Source organism: Mesocricetus auratus, unplaced genomic scaffold (genome assembly GCF_017639785.1).
Source record: "Mesocricetus auratus isolate SY011 unplaced genomic scaffold, BCM_Maur_2.0 Super-Scaffold_100011, whole genome shotgun sequence".
Lineage (NCBI taxonomy): Eukaryota > Metazoa > Chordata > Mammalia > Rodentia > Cricetidae > Mesocricetus > Mesocricetus auratus.
In genome coordinates this window covers 58,330,946-58,347,676 of record NW_024429195.1, presented here as the reverse complement: position 1 = coordinate 58,347,676, position 16,731 = coordinate 58,330,946, and the positions used below count along the sequence as shown (strand labels likewise).

Genomic DNA, 16,731 nt, shown 5'->3' with positions numbered 1-16,731 from the left:
CTCTGATTCAAACCAAACGATTTTGTTTTGGTGAGAGGCAAATGCTGGGTAAAGAGGGCCACAGCTGGGTGTCCCGATCACCCCATAAATCCTTGAGGACCATGTTGTCTTATTTACTTCCTGACACCCACACAGACATAGTACAGACTGTCAATGTCATAGACTTAAGGTATGGCCTGAGTGCTGGGTAGCCAGCCTGGATGGAGGCCGGAATTCCTTGTTTTCTGTGTGGTCCCTTTGGTTGGTTGGTGTTCATTTTTATGGCGGCTCACATTTCCCTTTACAACAGAACATACATCCCTAGCTTCGAACTCACACCTTCACTTTTAACCCAGTCTGTGTTAACAGCAGGCTCACACCTCTTGCTCATGTGAATGAGATTTGAGTTTTCACACAGGGCACCTGCCAGTCAAAGTGTCTCCCACAATGCATCTGTGCTATGAAGACCCTTAGTAGAGGAGACTTGCTTTTTCCTTCAAAAAGAACCAATTTTGATACACTCTTAATTCATCTCTAAGCTCACCCTGCCCCCTGGAAGTGATGTCAGTCACATTTCATTAGGGAACCCTTTAACTTACAGCCAGTGGTGCTCAACCTGTAAGTCTCGACCCCCTTTGACAAACCTCTGTCTCCAAAAATATTCATGCTTCACAACATCAGCAAACTTATGGTTATGAAGTAGCAATGAAGTAATCTTATGGCTGGGGGTCACCGCGACACAACCAGCTCTCTTAAAGGGTCCCAGCGTTAGGAAGGTCAAGAACCCCTGGCTTAGGCATGTCCTGCCCTCCATCTGCTGCTGTGTGGTTAGCAGGTACCAGGTGTGTCCAGCAAACATACTTGCCTTAGAGGCTTGTGCTCTCTGAAGTGCCGCCCCAGAATGCCACACTTCAAAGAAACCACACAGCAGCTGTCACCTGGCTATCTCGGGGAGGTCAGGGAGTTAATATGCAACCATGAAACCGGGCCTCCCACCTCCAACTGACACCTGGGACTTGGGGGGCGTTTTTTTTTTCTGGTACAGAGAATTTGAATGCTCCATCCAGTTCTGCTCCGTTTTGTTCCTAATTTGCCCCAGCAGGAGTTCAGGGCCTCCTGCCTTTAGATAAAGAGCAGTGTACACATCTCTCCCAAAACAAAAGAGGAGACACCAAGGGTTTCTTCTCCTAATAAGAATTATTGAGTATTTGCAACTTCTGTTAGCAGAAGTTTAATAATGGGACTGATTTTTTAAAAGTATTCTAACATGGGATGCCTTTTATCTGAGGATTACATGGTTCACATGCAAATTAGCCAGTTCTCCTCTTGGCTGTGTTTGGTACGCTCTCAATTACTGTTTGACATTGTCCTTGGGCGTGCAGCACGCTGGCTGTGGGTTGGGAAGTTGAAGTTTATTTATAAGTTGTTGCAGTAGGGATGTAGATTAGATCTCGAAGAGGACTTCCTGGTTATGATGTTATTAAGTGAGTTGCTGGGGGAGTTCTTTTTAAAGAGTTGCACGAGAGGACTTCCTGCCTCTTTGATTGGTACCCTTTGCGGAATGAAAACCAAGCCACCATCCACTTCTCATAGAGCAAGCTGAGATAATAAAGCATCAAAGAGAAAAAAAAAGAGGTTTGACGTGCGTGACTAGGGAGACCCAAGTTCTGTGAGATGCTGCTTGAAGGGCCTGGACTCTTTGAAGCCCAGGGTTGCAGGCCAGTGGGCCTCAGTTCAAAGATAGGACATGAGCTCTGTCTAGAGTAACATTTGTTGCTGTCCTATTCTTTTCAATTTTATTTTACTGTGTGTATGTGTGCTGGTGTGTGCATGCATGTTCATGTGTGTGTGGTGTGTGTATGCATGTTCATGAGTTTGCTGGTATGTGTATTCATATTCATGTGTGTGCTGGTGTGTGTATTCATATTCATGTGTGTGCTGGTGTGTGTATGCATGTTCATGTGTGTGCTGGTGTGTGTGTGTGTGTGTGTGTGTGTGTGTGTGTGTGTGTGTGTGTGTATTTGGAATACCAGGGTTCTAACTTGTGTTCTGTTCCACAGGCTTCACTCACCTTTTTGTTTTTCTTTAGATAGGATCTCTCATTGGCCTGCCGCTTGCCTACCAGGCTAGACTATCCAGCCAGCCCCAGAGATCTGTTTACCCCTGCCTTCCCAGTATGAGAACACGGCAGAGGCCACTTTGTAGGCTCTGAAGACTGAACTTGGAACTTTGAGCTTGCAAGGCAAGTGATTTTACTAACAAAGCAAACTTCACAGCCACGAGTGTTAAGACCTCTTAATGCCCCTGGCCCACTTCTCATATCTGTCAAATGAGAATATACTTCTCTTTATAGAAAAGTCATGCGCACTAAATGTAAACAGGCACCTTTAATCCCAGCACGTAGGAGGCAGAGGTCAGCAGATCTCTGTGAGTTTGGGGCCAGCCTGGTCTACAGAGCGAGTCCAGGACAGTCAGGGCTACATAGTCACACTCAAAAATGCTATAATCATAATACCACTTAGTCTCTCTCTCTTTTTTAAGATTTTAAAATCTATTTCTATGTGCATTCATGTTAGCCTGCATGCATGTCTGTGTAAGGGCGCCAGATCCTCTGGAACTGGAGTTGCAGACAGTTGTGAGATGCCGTGTGGGTGCTGGAATTGAACCTAGGTCCTCTGGAAAAGCAACCAGTGATCTCAACCACTGAGCCCATCTCTCCAGCCCCACACCACTAGTCTTGAGACCACACCCCTGAGACTACTAAGGGAAGGAATGTATTAGTGTCTCTTTTCTGGGTCCATAGCATTTCCAATTAAATTATTATGATGTGTCTTCAACTGTGGGTTGGGTCTTATCAGTGATTTATAGACTTCACTTAATTGTCATCAACTAGCCTAAGAAGGAAAAAATTATCTAGATAAAAGGCAAATATTAAGGATAGTACTGTTTTACAAAGCAAATAATTCTATTATAGACATATGAATGTTTATTACATAGACACACACACATATTTCCATACAAGCACATTGGATTATAATATGATGTGTTTTCTTTTGAGCACAGTCTAAATAATAAAAAAATAAAAGTAAAAAAAGTAAAAGTAAAAAAGGTCAGATCCTAGAATTGAGTGCGTGTGAGAAGGTGAGGTATATTTGTGGCTAAAACCCTGTAACTGCCATGCCTACTGGTCCATCTTTCAAAATAGTGTAGCCTTTTAGAAATGAGATTAACAGGGAAAGGGATGCTGTGTATGATTTACAAGGCAAATAGGACAAAACCTATCAGGCATGGGGTATAAGTTATAAAAGCTCATTCTGGGCTTGAGGAGATGGCCCAGAGGTTAAAAACACGAGCTTCCCAGGCCATAGTGGTGCATGCCTTTAATCCCAGCACTCGGTCTACAAGAGCCAGTTCCAGTACAACCTGCAAAGCCACAGAGAAACCCTACCTCTAAAAAAAAGAAAGAAAGAAAGAAAAAAAAAAAGAACATGAGCTTCTTTTGCAGAAGACCTGAGTTTATTTCCCAGTGCACACATTAGGTACTCATAACCACCTGTAACTCCATCCAGCTCCAGGGCTTCAGATGCCCCTGTCAGATTCCAAGGGTTCCTGTACTCAAGTGCACATAGCCTCACATCACAGATACAGATAAAGGTGCACATGCATGCACACACACACACACACACACACACACACACACACAGATTTAAAGTTTTTGCAAAACTCACTCTCTGCAAAATATGTACAAGTGGAATGTTAACTGCCATATGAAGAACACTTACAAAGCACATGAACAAGTAATTCACTAAAAAATATTTGACACACAGACATCAAACTATCTGTAGCCCCAGTGGCAATAAAGGAATACATGGAAAAAGGTAACTTATTTATTTCTCTATCATATTAGCAATTTTGTTTTATTGCCATGCTCAACAAAGAGACAATTATAGGGAAATAAATGCTTCCACTCAAGACTAGTGGGAACAAAAATAGCTCCTTCTTTGAGGGAGCAATTTTATTTCAAAAGCCATAAAAATGTATCAATCCTTGGAGGTGAAATTCACCTCGGATGTTTACCCTAAGGCCATAAGAGAGCAGGTGCACAAACAGTGACCAGGTTGCTCAGTGCAGGGCTATCAGCGTGGGGAAAGGGATAATGCCGTTTGGGGCTTTTGTTTGTATTCCAGAGTGTTAGATTAGAAAAAAGAGGCAACTGATAAAATTTGGTGAACTTAAGCAGTGGGATAACAGACTGTTAGTAGGAATTATCCTGCAGTATGTTTCCTCAGAAAACTGCCCTTGGAGTTTGCTTCTCAGAAGGCTTGCTTCCCTTGGCACCAGGCTCCTCTTAAGCTATCTGAAGATGTGAATCCTACGTTTTACACCGTTGCCCAAGTGCAATAGATTGAATTGAAACGAAGGTGCGGATGAGTAAGAAGCTGGCTGGCTCTATGTAGTGTAAGCTGTAGAAGAAATGATAGGTTACGAATGCAGGCGCTGTATATCCTTACCTGCCCTGCTGTTCTCTGCAAGAGCTCCAGCCACACCCAGATAAGCTTTGGCCTCCCTCTCAAGCAGCCTGGTGCAGTGGTCAAGCATATCTGATGGTTGTCGCACCCACGGAGGAAATGTCCTCCCTGGCCTCACCCAGGTGTACCCAGGGCTATAAACGGGTCCCATCAGGACACCGTACACTTGCGGCCCTGAAGTCAGCTGGGAGCTGTGGAGCCGTTGCTCTAGCCTGCTTTACCACCCGTAGGGTAAAGGGAGCTCTGGGTACATTCATCCCTGGCCCTCTCCCCTAGCCTACTTCTCTAGTTAGAAATAGACACGAGCTCCTATCCCTGTGACTTGCTGAGGTACCAGTGTGGCAAGTGAGACAATCAGCCTCAACACAGTATCATACACACGCTAGGAAAAGATATTGTGTCCACAAGGTGCTGTGGTTCGGATGTGGCTGTCCCCTGAGTTCATGTGCGCAAGTTTGGCTTCTAGGTAGTGATGCTGAGAGACTGGGAGCCTTCAAATGACGGAACCATTGGCTCAGGAAGAAATGAATTCTTGCAGGGTCCATTTATTTCCACTGAGACTGAGTTGTTGCAGAGTGAGCTCCATTCCTCCCCATCCCTCCCTTACTATGTGATATCCCCCCTCTCTCTCTAATATTGAGGTCTCATGCTTCATACTCACTATGTAGCCAAGAAGACCCTGAACTTCTGATTTGCCCCCTTCTATTCAGTGCTAAGGTTCAAACCTAGGGCTACATCATCTCTACCAGGCTTTTCCCATCTTATTTTGCTTAGGCAGGGTCTCATTCTATAGACTGGAATTTTCCCAACCATGTGGTACTTCCCCTGCCTCAGCTTCGCAATGCTGAGATCCGGTGTGTACCATCCGGCCTGACATCTCTCTGTTTTACTTTGTTCCCACCGTGAGGTCATTTGGTGTGAGTCTCAACCGAGTGAGTACTATGTGTTTAGACAATCAGCCTCCAAAACAGAGAGCTAAACAAGCCTCTTTAATAAAATGCTGGTACAGTGGCTTGTATTTGTCATCCCAGGACTCAGGAGGCTGAGACGAAAGGATTGATGAGAGTTCGGCTTGGTCTTCACACTAAGTTCTAGGTCACCCTAGGTCACAAAGTGAGGCTCTGTCTTCACAAATAGCCCAAACCAACCAACTAAACCAGTCAACCAGCCCCAAGCCCCCTCCTCAACCAGCCTCAGCTATTGAGGTGGTGGAAAACAGCGGAGGCATACACATTGAGGAGGAGACTGTGTGTACTGTGTGAGTTAACTGAGAGACCTGACCGCTCCAAGGTGTGGCTGAGGATCTGAGGAGGAGGAGGAGGACAGGAGAGCCATCTGGACGAGTCCAGAGCAGGGAGAGAAAGACGTAGACAAAACATGGCCAGCAGGCTGGACTTGGCAATGAGAGGAAGGAGGTGGGGAGAGAGAGGAAGAGAAAGAGATGATAAAGAGAGAGGGGCCAGAGACAGGGGGACAGGATAGCACACAGCCTGCAGGATAATAAGGGAATTCGAAGCTGTGGGTGGGGAGGGAAGCCTGTGAGTCCATGAAGTTTAGGGAGGGGGCCAGGTGAGAAGAACCAGGATGCTGGCAAGTGTAACAGGTACTTGTGATACTAAGGGAGCCTGGAGGCCAGTGGGAGATCTGGTATGCTAATAGGCACAACAGATAGCATTTGTCCCTTCCATCAGTGATAAAGAAATGGTTCCTTCAGTAGAAGGAAACCAGCTCTCTGAGAAAGGCTAGCTTTTGCTAACTATCTGGGATTAACAATGTAAACATTTTCCTGGTGCAAACTCAGATGGTTTCTCTCTAGTTCAGCTCCGTTTTTAGACTTTTCTCGAGCTAGCCAGGTTTCCATGGTTGATGAAAGGTTATATCTGCCATTATTGTTCTGTTCACTGATGTTCGGCTTCCATAATGGTATCTAGTGTGTGGAACCCTTGATGAGCCATGTTGGGTGGATACCTGAGGGAGTAATTGTTAAAGGCCAACCTCAATTGACAATGGGATGGAGTTAAAGAGGGCCTTAAATTCATTGCTAACATCTAGTTCTTCAATGTCCTCAGCTTGTTGGGTCACATGTCACTGCTGTTTGCTTGTGTTGAAAGACATTGTGTCTCTCCCCTCCCTCCCCCCTTCTTTCCTTCCTTCCTTTCTTAAAACCACCCATGACTCTGGGTGTCCTGTTGTATACAGGCTATTTTTCTTCCAGTACAGATGGTTTCTATAGGAATGTTTTTAGTTTATCCTTTGTCCTGTGATAATTTAGTGTGAAACAGTTGGCAATAGACAGATTGATAAGAGAGAGGAGAATAGAAAGAAATTTATTAACATGCCCACCCATAGGGCACCACCCAAACATGCACAAACACAGACACACCACACACACCACACACACACACATACACACACATATACACACACACCACGTACACATGTACACATACACACACACACACACATATACACTACACATATATTCACACCATACATACATACACACACCACACACACACACACACAGCATATACACCACACATATACTCACACCATACACACATACACACACACACACTCACACCCCCCCCCTTTTAAGGAGTTCTAGATAGATAAGGCTTACAGGGAGCTAAGTGAATGAACAAAGGCTTGGGTTTCTGAGCAGAATAGCCCACAGCAGGCTGGGAAAGCAGCTGGCAGAGGTACACACTGAAACAGGGCCATTTTCTCACACAGATAATCTCCTGAGTAACAGCCACCTGTGGAAATCCCTGAGCCAACTGTCAAGAGCTCCCAGCCTCTTCTTTCTCTGCAAGGATCTTTCCTAGGTGGAAAGAGTGTTTTCAATTAGAAATGTCTCCTTACACCTGGTGGTTATTCAGTCACTAATAAAAATGATGAAACTTGCTTTAGCAAATGGGCAGCCTTTGGGAGTTGATTTTGTCATAGTTTGTCAGAATAGCCAACTTGAAATGTGCCAGAGAAAATTTTGAAGTCCCCAAGTTGATGTCTGTAGGCTGATTGTCCTGGATAGTTGTGTGTCAACTTGATACAAGCTAGAGTCAATGGAGGAGGGAGCCTCAATTGAGAAAATGCCTTCTTAAGATTGGGTTATAGGCATTCTCTTAATTAGTGATTGATAGGAGAGGGCCCAGTCCATGGTGGGTGGTGTCATCCCTGGGCTGATGGTCCTGAGCAAGCCATGAGGAACAAGCCAGTAAGCAGGACCCCTCCAGGTTCCTGCCCTGCTTGAGTTCCTGTCCTGACTTCCTCTAGTGATGACCAGTAATATGGAAGTGTAAGCCAAATAAACCCTTTGTTTCCCAACTTGTTTTGGTCATGGTGTTTCATCATACTGATAATAACCCTAACTATGACACTCATGACGGCTGACTGGCCAGCCCAGGATAAGGGCAAGTCTTCATTGTCATTTTCACTAGATCTAGAAGCTCTGTAGAAGTGTACCTTTAGGTGTATCTGTAATTGTATTTCCAGAAAAGTTTAACTGAGGATGCAAGACCCACCTTGAAAGAGCTAGAATCTCTCAGTGACTCAAGACAGAGAAAGCCAAGCCTTAGCACTTACCTGCCTGCTTCCTGACTGCAGATGCAGTGTGCCTAGCTGCCTTAGGCACCTGGCAACACGCTTTCCCTGCCATGATGGACTATGCTCTCAAGCCGTGAGCCCAAACCAACCCTTCCTTCCTTGGGTTGCTTTGTTAGGCATTTTATCTTGGCCATGAGGAAAGTAACCAATAAATTCTGTCAACCTTTCCCTGGAGGGTAAGGTAATCATGAATGTGACCAGAAGGCTGGCTTCTGATATTTACCCCAACTCTGACAAAGTGTGGAGAGCAAGGAATTCTTCCATGAACCATAGCTGTCTATGAGGACATCTGTCTGGGTAACTGGGAATACTGCAGTGCTTCTTTCTTAGTTAGGGTTTCTATTGCTGTGAAGAGACACCATGACCACGGTGACTCTTATAAAGGAAAACATTTAATTGTGGTGACTTATAGTTCAGAGGTTTAGTCCACTGTTGTCATGGCAGGAAGCATGGTGGTGTGCAGGAAGACATGGTGCTGGAGAAGGAGTAGGAGTTAAGAGACCTACATCTTGATCCAAAGGCAACAGGAAGTGAACTGTCTCACCGGGCACAGCTTGAGCATATATGAGACCTCAAGGCCTGTCTCCACAATGACACATTTCCTCCAAGGCCACACACCTCCTAATAGTGCCACTCCCTTTGGGGGTCATTTTCTTTCAAACCACCACATCATCCTCAAGAATGCCAACTCATTTGGGGATAAAATACTATCCTTCTCAATGAGCCAGAAATGGGAGTCATGTGCAAGGGTATCACCAAGTGCAGCTTTATTCATGTAACATAATCAGTTCTGTCACTATCATTGTGCAAACCTGGCTGTATCCATTCAGTTAAGGTGAGGCTGCTTCTCCTTTCCCATCATTGACGACTGGTGTAGGGTCAGGAACACATCCATGATCAGTAAATGGCCTTCTGTGTCTCCATTCTGTGTCCCTCTGAGGCTTGCTGGAAGTTTTCCCTTGGAGACTGGCTGCTAATTATATCAAGCTGGTGTGGGAATTTAGCTTGAGAGAATGGTTGTTCAAAACTGGATTGTTCTGAAAGAGGGAGACAAGCTCTCCACCTCATTAAGTGTCTTTGTCTTTCTCTTTCCTCCCGATTTCTCCTCTTACACCTCTTTTAGACACTGCCCCTGTCCAACCTGCAGTTTTCATAATACCATGGGGTTTGTGGGAACCGAATACATTGCTTCCAGATCTAACAAAAATAAGTTCTGGCCTCAAGCCTGAAAAGAGGTCACTGGGAACCCAATCAGGGTTGGGCAGCAAGCCCAGTGCAGGCTAATGAGACATTTACAAGCTAGGCCTATTTTTTTTTTCTGTTTGGTCCTCAAGGACTCATTCTTGAGTGGGTTGAATATGTACTGCAGGCAGTACCCAGGATCAAAGAAAACCCAACACATCCCACCAGTTGCCAGCTCCGAGTACTCGTTGGTTCTTGCCATTACTGATTTTCTTTTTAGAAGGTGATCAATTGTGTATGATCCGAAATAGAAACCAGGGTATTATTTATTTAATTTTAGGGTTTCAAAATCACATTTATTTTATGTATACATGTTTGTTGTGTGCAGAATATGTGCAGTAGCACATGTGTGGAGGCCCAGAGGACAATGGTGGGAGTCAGTTGCAGGAAGAGTCATTTGCTGGCTTTCCAATGATAAGGGAGTGGTTATGGAGAAGGGGTGTTGATGGGAAAGGAACAAAAAGTAAGTGCTGAAAAGAACATTCTTTGCTCAGGTGCAGCCTGCTGGGTGTTTGAATAACTGGTAGAGTGTGGTGTGCCATACAGACAGGAGAGCCACTGCGTGATGGTGGAGAGGAAAGAGCTAGATGGCTTTGCCAGCATCCTCAGTCTCTGCCTTAGTATGAGGAAACAACAGAGAGGCATAGGGGCTCCCAGGTAGAGACAAATATCTTTCGAGTCAGCTGCAAGAAGAAACTAAGGATTGCTGCTACATTCCCAGCATCAGCCATGATGCCACTAACTGCTCCTCTGCTGTGATACCCAAATCTCATTTTTAAAAGTTTAACAGAATTAGTTAATTAATTAATTGGTTTTTGTTTTTCAAGATGGGGCTTCTCTGTGTAACAGAGAACAGTCCTGGAACTCTTTGTAGAACAGGCAGACTGGCCTCGAACTTACAGAGATCTACCAGTCTCAGTCTCTATATTTCTCTTACACAGTGAGTTCCAGGATAGCCGCATAGTGAGACCCTATCTTAAAAAAAAAAAAACAACCAAAAACCAATAATAAAACAAAGACAAAGAAAAGATGGTCCTAAAGATTATGGTTTCATTGTCCTGTAGGATGTTGGCCAACTGGTTTAGTTTTTGATGACTCAGATAACACTTAGGATCTATGCTTAGTGCCTCCTTGCTGTGGAATAATCCTTCTGTATAGTGTAAAATGTGTTGCACTCATTGTTAATAAAAAGCTGAGTGGATGATAGCTGGGCAGGAAGAGATTGGGAAGGAGAGCCAGACTAGGAGAATTCTGGGAAGAAGGGCAGAGTCTGGAGTCTTGAGCAGGCGATTCAGGAAGGAACAAGATAGACATATAATACTGAGAAAAAGTTCCAAGCCACTTGGCAAAGCGTAGATAAGAAACATGGGCTACTTTAAATGTAAGAGTTAGCTAGGAACAAGCCTGAGCTATTGGCTGGGCATTTACAGTTAATATTAAAACTCTGAGTGGTTAATTGGGAATTGGCAAGTGGGACAAGAAACTTCTTCCATCAATACTCCCTTCTTCCATCAACACCCCCTTCAGCACTAAGCTAGACCCCAAGCCCACCAGATTGCATTTGACATAAGTAATATTCTTCACATATTTTCCTTTACAAATATCTGTAAATATCTACATCTCCAGGTGTCCTTTGACCAGCTAGACTACCTCCCATCAATAGGTTGAGTGTGAGCTAAGGTGACATTCTGCGTCCATACGAGCTGTGTTTGTAGCTGTCATTCCTCAATAATGAAATACAATCTTTTATCACCTGTAATTATTTCTCCCATTAACGTTTCCCTGCCCGACTTTTCATGATTTTACCATTTATTTCTGCGAAGGCCTCATGTATAATCCTGTCTACGTACTAAAAAACACTTGCTAACAGCTAATAAAAACTCCTTTCTGGTGCAAGTTAATGTGCCAAACTGTCCCTTTTCTTAAAGGAACTTAGCATGAGATTTCTTCACAATAATCAAGGGTTTTTCTGCACTGCTACTCAATAATCTTCCTCCCTCCCTCTCTCCCTCCCCCCTCCTCACCCTCTCTCCTTCCCTCAATCTTCTCTCTCTCTCATAGTGGCACTGGATTTGAACCCAGGGCTTTATGAGTTACAAACGGAGCAAGTATTCACTGTTCTTATATTATTTTGACCTTGAAGTTGCACATAAAACTCATGACAGGAGACTTCCAGATGATGACCTCAGTGTTTCCATATTTCAAACTAGAGTATTTAAAATCAGATTAACAGTGCAAATGATCTTTATAAACATAGATATATTGAATCTCTTTAGAAAACTGTCTAATAGTTTAGTTATGTGGTCAGGGGCCATCAGCAGGAGTTTCCTTTTTTGTTGTTAAGGGAAGTAGACAGTGATGACGGGGCAAGCCGGGTTTGCACTTGAAGGTGGTACTCATCTCTTCCTGTTCTCCACATCTACTGGTTCACAAATGCAGCATTGCCTTTGTCTGAGAACTCTTTCCATGACTATAGTGATTTCCTCAGCATCTCGATCCTAAGATGAAACATTGACCTAAGTGTGGTACCAAGTTAATATATTAGAAATCCAAGATCGGACTCAGCAAGATGGCCCAGTGAGTAAAAAGAACATGTACATTTGATGACCTCGGTTTCGACTCTGGGAACCACATGAAGATAGAAGGACAGAAGTGACTCCAGAAAATGTCCCTTGACATCTACAAAAGTGCCACATCACTCATACCACCCCCTAATCATGCACACCCATCTACACTAACAGTAAAATTGTCAGAAATCAAAGGTTGGGGCTGGAGAGATGGCTCACCAGTCAAGAGAACTTCCTATTCCTCCAGAGGATCCAAGTTCAATTCCTAGCACTGTGTTACATGACTCACAGCCTACTGTAACTCCATATCCAGGGGGTCTGACACCCTCTTTTGGACTCTGCAGGACCTATGTATGTTCACACTGGCACACACATATACACTAGCATGCATGCATGCATGTGTGCAAACACACACACATCACATAAAAAGAAATCTATTTTAAAAATTCAAGATCAAGAGAGACATCCTCATTTGCTGATTGTGTTAGTCAACTTTCTGTTACTATAACAAATACCTGAAGTAAATAAACAAAAAATATAAACAGAAAGTTCCTGGCTTTGCTGCTTTTGGACCCATGATTGAGATAGCACAGAAACACATGGTTGAGGGAGCTTCTGGCTTTGTGGTGTTACTAGAAATTTGGGGGGAGTTGTCATATGATACTGGGGAAAACGGAGTCTCCTGTTAAGGTCCTTAATCTCATAAATAAAAGAATGTAAGAACAGATTCAAATAGAAGCTTAAGGACAATTAAGGAGTTTAAAAGAAAAACACCCAGGGCAGGCAAGTTGTAAATCCTGGCAGCTGCCCAGAAGGGGGGAGCGGGTAAGAAAAGGAAAATACCCATGCCTTTTGAGTCAAGCTGGCACAGAGGTCAGCCGCGTGGCCGGAAGGGGAGCTTCAGAGAAAGATCAAGGAGCTTAAAATGCCAGAACAAAAAAAAAAGCATCTTACAGAAAGAGACAGAAGATAATAAAAAGGAAAAGCTAATCTGAATCAGGACTTCACAGGAGCTTGTGGGACGGCACTGGAGAAAGGCATTCTGGGAAGGGACTGTACATTACCTCATCAAAGAGCTAGATAGTGCTCACCTCCCATTAGCATGGCTTAAGGTGATCCTTCCTTCCTCAGGGTGACCTCATTCTCCTGAAGGGTGGTCCCTTAGCCACGTTACTGACCTGTCCAGCTGGAATGTTACAACAGTCTCCACCCAAACCAGAAATTTCTTTCTCTTGACCAGAAGGAAATAGTTTTCTTTATAGGCCTTTACTGTCACTGTGTCAGTGGCAGCCAGAAAGCAGAGAGAGAGAGAGAGAGAGAGAGAGAGAGAGAGAGAGAGAGAGAGAGAGAGCCACTGACGCTTCACTGACACTCCCTGATGCTTCTTCCCTGAGGCCCCGCCCCTAGAGGCCCCGCCCCCTAGAGGTTTCCACTACCTTCTCAAGTGCCAAACCAGGGCTAGCTAGGCCTTTAGCACAGTGATCTTTAGGGAAAACTTACCCAGACAGAGTGGCTTAAAGAATCGTGGGTCAGAATTAAGGCCAAAATTTTAAAACACTATTTTACTGACCCGTGTGAAACTGACTGATGTTTTTACTGCTAGTGTTTCTCTCATATTGCATATTATATTTACAACCACCCGAATTATAATTTATAACAATTTAGAATAGCCAAACATGTAAGTCCAGATTTACATGTCTTTATGAAAACTAAAAGGAAAGCATTTATCCATTTGTATGTGGGTGTGTGGGTTTCAGCTAGAGTGAAGAGCTTGGAGAGCAACTTTTGGGATTTGGTTCTTTCCTTCCTTGTGTGGGTCCTGAGGCTCCAATTCAGGCCTTCAGACATCTTTACCAGATGACCCATTCCACCAGCCCCACCAAACTATAGATTTTTTAAAATTAAAATGTATTTTGTGCATATGCGTTTTTGCCTGCATGTATGTCTGTACACTATACACATGCCCAGTGCCTGTGAGGCCAGATGAGGACTTTGGATCTGTTATGGTGGAGGTTCTGCCCAAGTTCCCTCCTATCTCTCTCAAACCCTGTTGCATCTCAGAAAGCCCTCCAAATGATGACCCCCTCCCCCAGAGTTGTTCAAGACCACTCCCACGGGGTATTTAAACTGCTTCCCGAAAACAGACTCATGGTTTTTCCTGTCTCCTCTCTGGGAGTCTGGAAAGCCATCTGGGAGCGCTGTATCCATTAAACCTGGGCTTTTTCTAATTTGGTTAGATTTGGATTGCTTCATCTGAGGAGAGGTTTATTGGGTATAGAAACTTTGCAGGATGCCCTGAAACTAGAGCTACCAGCAATTGTGAGCTGCCCTATGGATGCTGGAATTGAGCCACAGTCCTCTGGAAGAGCAGCCAGTGCCCCTAACCAGTGAGCCATCCGTCTCTCCAGCCCTCCCCACTAAAATGTCTTTGATGTTTGTCAGAAGTTCCTTAAAGATATTTTTTGTTTCTCTTTAGGCTACTAAGGGTTCCTAAACAAATGATAAAAACAAACAAAAAAAACCCTTTGCTCTTAACAAAATATCTTCAAGTAAAAAACAAAAACAAAAGTGAGTGTGAGATCACGGGAGCCGGTTTCCAGCACACCTATGCCATGCTTCCGTGTTCTCCTGATCTTCAGAGTGAGACACGTCAAGCAACCAATTGATAATAGGCAATTGTCGTCCAACCTCTCTCCTGGCTTTCACAGCTGCTTATCTGGATGCTAGGGTGTTGTTCGATGTTATCAGGAGGCTGGATCCCTTTAAACAAGCAGTGTTTACATAGTCCTTTACTGAATGATTCTTATGCAACTTTGATCTATAGAAATGGAAGGCTCTTAGAACAAGAAAATTGATGGGGCATTACTATTCTGTGTTTTTACAACTGTCGGTTGGGGAAAAATTATAGCAGCCATATGTGTTTGTAGCTGAATAAACTGAGGGAGAGGTCCGTAAAAACTCATTCCAGAGGTTAGGCTCTTTTTTCTATTAGTCAAGAACACTCCCTGTTCTCTGCCTTCAGGAGCTCTGAGGAAGGCTGGTCAGGATAAGTCACTCATCTTGTTGAACTGTCAGGAGTACTTAATACCTTGAAATAACTGACCTAGAACTCATGAAGAATTAGTAAAAAAAAAAATTGGTTCAGGATTAGCCTTCAGTAAGCATGAAGGCTAAGAGTTTTCATAACTCTTTTCTTGGGTTCTCTGGCTCATTTTTATATTTCTTTCAGCTGTTCCTGTTCATGTGAATTCAGGCTGAGGTTTTTTTTTTTCAAGGGATACTCACACACGGAGTCTTCCTGGTCCACTTACAACGTGGCAAATGGGTGAAGACGACTTTTAGGAACAGAGGGTCTTCCCAATACTCAGAACCTCATCACAAAATGATGTCTACTTTAGGTTCACAAGTTACCTGAAAAGCAGAGTGGGGATGTCCCATTTTCAGAACGGGTCTCCTCATGACACAGCAGAGGGGGGATACAGTGTAAGAAATGGGAAAGGTACGCTGTTCTTCGGAGAAGTGGGTTTTATTCCTTTCATGAGAAGGGCTGAAGAACTTCTGCTTCATCTCTACTACACTCTTTGTGGTCTTTTGTTCCCACTCTGTGGTATTGACCTTGGACATCAGTTCCTCTGAGAAGACCAATCCTCCCGTCCTTCAACTTTGAGTGACGACCTGCTCCTGACTCCCACCCGCCAGTTACAGCACTAGCCCTTTGCCCAAATCACTGGCCACCTTGCAAGTCTCTTCCACTGGACCACAGTTCCAGGAGGACAGATACAACATTGATTTTGTTTGCACATGATAAGCAAGATATTGCTGGAGTCTGGAGGCTGGATGGAGACTTTTAGGGACAAGCTCTATATGCAAAGGAGGACAGCTGCCAGTCCCTTAAATGACTAGCAGTGTGTTTTCAACTCTCTCCCTCTTCCTTCCCTCTATCTTTCTTTTCTTTTTTTTTTTTTTTTTTTTTTTTTTGGAGACAGGATCTCTTGTATCCCAAGCTGGCCTCAAAGTCCTCACGTAGGTGGGGATGACCTTGAACTTCTGATTCTCCTGTCTTTATTTGCTGAGTGCTGTAAATTATAGGAAAGTGCCACCACTCATGGTTTTATGTAGTTTTGTTGCATAAACCAGGACTTTGTGCATGTTAGGTAAAGACGCTTATCAACTGACACACCTCACCAGCCCTAAAGTTTTCTTTGTTTTTCAGTAAAGGCACTTTGGAGAAACTTACAAGAAACCAATCAATGTCACAAAGTCACCTTTCTCTCAATTGTTTTAGCCACCCTACAGAAAACTTTACTCCTTATTATGCTGAAATCTCTGTCCAGGGTTGTTTGTAGCAGCCATCCATCTTTTGTGGAGGGTGGGGATGGGGTGGGGTGGGGGGCATATGATTGTGACCCTAAATTGGTCATGCTTAGGAAAGTGCCCACTTCACAAGTGATAACCAGTCTTCTGTACATTAGCATGCATGCATGTACCAAGGAAAGCTCCTGTGTTCTCTGTTCAAGAAGAAATTGCAAACTGGATATAGTGACACATACTGATGCGTCCAGTTTTTAGGAGTCCAAAGCCTAAGGATCTTGAGTTCAAGTACAGCTTAGCTATATCATGAGATCCTGTCTCAAAATACATGGGATCGGGGAGTGTGTCAAAAGGCAACACAGTACCACTCTGCAAATCAATTCCAGTACCCTCCCTCCCTGCTGTAAGCTGTATACCTGCTTCTACTCCTTTAACTCTTGGCTATGCAAACTCACATCCCTGAACACTTGTCCATCTGTAGTGTGCAAGGATGAATG

General features: G+C 44.0%; 1 long non-coding RNA gene across 1 annotated transcript; it reads right to left on the bottom strand.

Annotated features, from left to right (window-relative positions):
- Window positions 1–11,595: 11,595 nt before the first annotated feature.
- Window positions 11,596–13,217, bottom strand: LOC121143099. Its single transcript, XR_005880209.1, has 2 exons — window positions 13,015–13,217; window positions 11,596–11,872 (listed from the first exon to the last, which is right to left on the bottom strand). It is a non-coding gene; the product is annotated as an uncharacterized LOC121143099 (long non-coding RNA).
- Window positions 13,218–16,731: the final 3,514 nt, after the last annotated feature.